The sequence below is a fragment of the Equus przewalskii genome, chromosome 12 (genome assembly GCF_037783145.1).
Source record: "Equus przewalskii isolate Varuska chromosome 12, EquPr2, whole genome shotgun sequence".
Taxonomy (NCBI): domain Eukaryota; kingdom Metazoa; phylum Chordata; class Mammalia; order Perissodactyla; family Equidae; genus Equus; species Equus przewalskii.
The window spans coordinates 10,001-15,709 of record NC_091842.1 but is presented as its reverse complement, the minus strand read 5'-3'; positions in this window follow the sequence as shown (position 1 = coordinate 15,709).

Here is a 5,709-nt window from a genome sequence, read left to right as displayed (position 1 = left end):
TCTCACCAGAAACCTGGAGGCCAGAGGCCGGGGCTGATGCATTCAGAGTGCTGGAGGAGAAGAGAATCCACCAAGAATCCTGTATGTGGCAGAACCACCCTTCAAACGCGAGGAGAAACGAAGACGTCCCCACAGAAACCACGGCCGAGTTCCCCACACCAGACCCGCCGTCCCGGGAAGGGGGCCCTTCAGGCTGAAAAGAAGGGACCCCGGACAGTAACTCGACGCCTCGTGAAGACACGCAGACCCTGGTCAGAGCACGTGTGTGGACGACCATAAAAGCTGCCGCTGTTCTAACTGTGGTTTGTGGCTCCACTTTCGTTTTCTACATTCAGAGACCAAAGTATTAAAACACCCAACGATTAGTATCTGTTTCTGGACACACAACGCCTGAAGGTGTAATTTGGTGACATTAATAACTGGAACAGGTGGAGTCAGAGCCGAGCGCAGGAGCCGAGGGTCCGTGTGACACTGAGGGGAAGCTGGTGAAGCTGACACCTGCGTGTGATAACAGGATGTTCAGAGTAACCCCAAAGGAAAAAGCTACAGAATACACACACCAAAAAAACGAGAAGGTAATTAAACTGCCTTTTCAGTCACGACAGAAGTCAGGACAGAGGCTGCTCGGGGGCAGTGACGGAAGGGGCTGCGGGGCTGGTGAGCGCTGACAACACCGGGCCCTGATCCACGTACTGGCTCCCCAGGACGATACTGCGATTTATGAGAAATAAGTATTTGGTCACTCAGATGACCAAAAACATTTCTTCTATATATTTGCTCTTCCTCTGGGGTTCGTGGCTCACGGCATTTCCTGAGAGATGAGAGCAATGGAAGCATCTTTTGTTGTAATACTGGGTCTCCCACTCCTGAAATTGCTTCAGAGGACAAAGGTGACATGGTGTCTCGTTCCTAACAAGGCCCTTTCCCCCACAACCGGGTTTATGCTAATGAGGTGAGTTTTATGAAGCCGCTAAGGATGGGGGCTGGTGGCCAGGGGAGCCAACCGTGATTGGAACTCTGCGTCCCGTCCCCTGGTTTCCGGGGATGGGAGAGGGGCTGGAGGTTGAATCAATGACCAACATCAATGAGTTAATCGATCATGCCTACGTAATGAAGAGTCATAAAAACCCAAAACCTAAAAGAGGGAGCTTCCGGGTTGGTGAACTAAACGCTTCCACCTGCCAGGCCCCAAACTCCACGAGGACAGAAGCTCCTTTGTCAGGACCTCGTCGTGTGTATCTTCGTCTGGCTGTTGATTTGTATCTTAATATCTTACGTAATAAACAGTCACCTAGTGAGTAAACTGGCTTCCCGAGTCCTGTGAGCCAGTCTAGCAAATTCATCAAAGCCAAAGAGGGGGTCACGCCAACCTCGGATTTGTCCCTCTTGGTCAGAAGCACAAGTGACAGCCTGGGCTTGCGATTGGTGTCTGAGTCGAGGCCGTCTCGTGCGACGGGGCCCTCAACCTGTGGAATCCGACGCTGGCTCCAGGAGAGCGTCAGAACCAAGCTGAGCTGTCAGGGAGCTGTCAGGGGTCGGGGAATTGCCCGAGGTGTGGGAACACTTCCCTGCACGCGTCAGAAGATGCTTCTATCGCTCTGTCTCCTCTGTGAGGACCTGTGTCCAAGCACAGTGAGCTGAGGTGTGGGGGCGACGGCTGCAACACATGAATTCTGGGGTCCGAGTGCAGCCCAGAGCACAGGCAGACAGTCACTGAGGCCCAGCAGGAGGCGGGCGGGAGGCCGGGCGTGTGTCCCCAGGTCCCCGCTGCCTGTGGCTGCTCAGTTACCCCACTTCTGACTCACAGCTGCAGCCTCGTGAGGCGCCCCTGACAGCCTCAGCCCCGGGCTCTGGGACGGTGGCCTCGTGCATTCCGCCCATGCCAGTGCGGCTTATCCCGCAGCGACCTGTCGTCTGCTTCCCCTCGAACTGCCCCGTCTCCTGCCGGGATCCTGCGTGACGGCTGCCACCCTGCTTCCCAGCGTCTGGCTGCTCCAGGCTGAGACCTGCCCGCAGCCTGCGACCCCAGAGGGGTGGGCCCTCCTGGAGCCCGGACGCCTCCTGAGGGGACTGCGCTCCCAGAGCCTGAGGGGCGGGTCCACGCGAGGAACCTGCCCCCGCCTTCCCAGCGGCCTGTCGGTGGAAGCCACCACCCGAGGGGCCTCCAAGCTCAGACGTCGTGGGCGGGAAACTCAGCCTGGCCCCACTCCCGCCTCACACCACACGAGCTCTCAACCGTCATGGGCTGAAACGACAGTGGGGACCCATAAAACTTCTGGGAAAAAGCACCGGGCAAAATCGAGACTGTGACCAGGCAGAGACTTCTCGGAGTTGACGCCGAAAGCACCAGCCACAGAGGAAAGAGCCGAGGTTGGACCTCAGTAAAACCTAAGCGTTTTCTCTGCAACAAAGATGCTGGGAGGGGGGTGGACAGATAGCTCCTGGCCGGGAGGAGCATTTGCAGACCACACGTCCAGGGAGGAGCGGCGTCCGGAACATACAGAGAACGTTTGCAACGCGTCAGGATCCCATCCAACCAGAAGACGGCCGGGGCTGCAGGGACTCCGCCTGGATGAGACGCACACACAGCAGGAGCCCGTGACCACGTCCACGTCACCAGCACTGGAGACACAGAGCGAACCCACGATGCGATTCCACACCACACACCCAAGCTGGGCATGAACGCAGCAGCAGCTCACGCCGGACGCCAGGGAGAAGGCGGGAGCGCAAAATGCCGCGGCCACTCTGGAACAGGTTTGCCAGTTTCCTATAAAACTAAACACACAACCATCCCAGAAACCAGCAACCACACTCCCGAGTATCCAGTCCCGAGAAATGACAACCGACGTTCACACAGAAGCCTCTACACAAACGCTCACAGCAGCTCTGTGTGTCACGACAAACACGGGAAAACACCGAGAGGCCCTTCAACTAACTGTGGACTGTCCACACCACAGAACGCTACTCAGCAGCAGGAAGGGATCCTCCACGGACACACGAGGGGCTTGGATGGGTCCAAGGCCATTATCCAGAGTGAAGATGGACAATCACAAAGGGCTACACACCACGTGATTCCGTTCATATAACATTCCTGAAACGACAAAATTATAGAGACGGGGAGCAGACGAAATGCTGCCAGGCTGAGGGGGCAGGAAGGAGTGAGTGTGAGAAAAAAGGGCAACACGAGGGAGCCGTGCGGTGACGGAGCACTGGCCACACCAGCCAGGATGCGGAGACCACCCGAGCGCCCGTCCACGGATGGACCGATAGAGCAGACGTGGGGTATGAAACAGAACCCTGCTCGGCCGTGAGAGGGGCGGGAATCCTGGAAGTTGCACAACGTGAGCTCACCTGAGGGCATCATCCTCAGTAACATAAGGCCCACAGAGATGAACCCTGTATAACCCACTTACACGTGGAGTCCAAGGCAGTCAAACTCGCAGAAACAGAGGAGAATGGGGGTTGCCGTGGGCTGGGGGTGGGAAAGAGACATCGGACAAAACGTACAAACGTCCAGCTATAAGATAAACGAATTCTGGGGACAAGTGTGCAGCATGTAGCTAGAGTTAACACCGTATTAAATTCTTGAGTTGCTAAGAGTAGATCTGAGATGTTCTCACCAATAAAAATGTGAGGTGACAGAGGGGTGAACTACTGTGGGTGCCATCCTGCAACGTGCGTGTGGCTCAAACCGTCACGCTGTTCACCTTAGACTCACACGTGTTCTGTGTCAACCACGTCTCAACAAAGCCGGGAAGAGAAGGGTTCCAACATGGTGACAGCAGAGCACGCGCCAACTGTGAGGTCTTCTGACAAAGGACCTCGTGTGACAGCAGTGTCACGTGCCTGTGAAGCTGCCCTGGTTCTCCCTGCAGAGACACGTCTAAGGTCTGAGCACCTGTCACCCCCTCCACTGCCCCTGTCCTGTCTGACCTGCTCCTGCCTTTGTCCTTCAGTCCACATGCAGCACGGCAGCCGCAGAAGCCAGATGACGGGGCTCCGGCACAGCCACCCTGCAGCCCGGGCCGTACTCGTGCCGTCCCAGGACCCTCCCAGGATGTCAGGGACAGGGACCTGCCCTGCTCACGGCCCCAGCCAGGGCCCGGCCACGTCAGGGATGGGGCAGAGACAGATCTGAGCGTCCTTTTCCAGACGGGACCCTCTCGAAGAGCCCAGCCCTGTGCGTGTGTGCACGCCAGTGTGCAAAGTATTAATGGGGAAAGGGGACATGGGGGCCACACAGGAGCCCTGCAGCCCCACACCAGGCCGGGCAGCAGTAAGTCACCAGCAACCCGGCTTTCCTTTTCTCTCCACACCCACCGGCACCACAGCTGGGGGTCTGAGTCCCAAATCCACCGCTTGGGAGCCTGTGGCCTCAGCCTCTCCCAGCGACTTTTCTGATCTGCAAAACGGGCAGGAGTGCCCACCCCGGGGGGCGTGGGAGGACCCAGAGCTCCCGTTGAGGAGGGCGTCCAGTCTGGCGCCTGCCAAGGTCTCGTCACACAGTCACAGAGGGAGTCTCAGATGGGGCCAACTCGAGACCCTGCCCCAGTCACCACCCCGCACTTCTGTCTGTGAGTGGGTCTGGGGTGCTCAGAGCCTCAGGGGACATCCTGGGACCCCTTTCTTGCAGGCTCCCTCCCCTCCCAGTCTCACCGGGTCCCTGCACCCCCTGCATGCTGATGGCCAGCTGGGCGACCAACCTGAACCCCAGGCTGCAGGGAGGCGGCCGGGCAGAAGCGGGGACACAGAGCCGTTTCCGTCATAATCAGCTGTTTTGACTTCCTCTCCCCACAACCCTTCACCCAGCCCTGTCCCCGCCACCGATTAACATGCTTCGGGAAGCTCATTCAGTCTCCCCACCCCTCTGCTCCGCCCCTCACGGCTCCCAAACCCCAGGCAGGGCAGGGCTGGGGGCGCCCCGTGCCTCTGGGTGTCCTCCTCTCCTCTGAGGGGTGCGCCAGAGTGAGGGGCCCCGTTTCTGGGACGGGGCCTTCCAGGGTTTGACCTTGCCAGTCACGGGCCCCCGGTGACCCCGCCCACTCGCGCCTGGGCTGCTGTGGGGCGGGAGGGTTCCCGGGGTTCCAGGCCGGCGGCACAGAGGCGGGGAGCGCACGAGTTACTGCGCCCGGTGGAGCGGGCGCCCAGGACCGCAGGACGGGGGGCGCGCTAAACTTACGCAAGGGGGCAGGAAACCCCCGGGCCCCCGCCGACCTGCCTCTCCTCCGCCCCGCCGCCCTCGCCCCTGCCCCGCCGGGCCCACTCGCCCCAAGTCGGAGCCTCAACTCTGCGCACAACAGGCTGAGGGCGCGGGGCTCCCGCAGGAGCCGGAACCGCCGCCGGCCCCGGAGCGCTCACCGAGGGCAGGACGCGGGCGGGTCCACCTCTGCGCGACCTCGGCAGCGGCAGGACCCGGGGAGGCGGCGGCGAAGCGCGGAGCGAGGAGAGGCCAGTTTTTCCAACAGTCGCCCAACTACCTGAACTCCGTCCTCGTGCCCCGACCTGACCCGCCCCCGCCACGCGGCCACAGGTACGAGCCCCGCCCCGCCACGTGCGCGGTCGCCTCCTGGAGCCTCGCGGGGCGCAGCGGCCGGAACTGAATCCCCTCCCTCGCCTCCCAGAAGCCAAAACCCCAGGGGAGCGGGGAGCCCAGCAGGGCTGGAGAACCTAGGGCCAACAAAGTATGGGTGGGGGTTAGCGTTAGGGTCA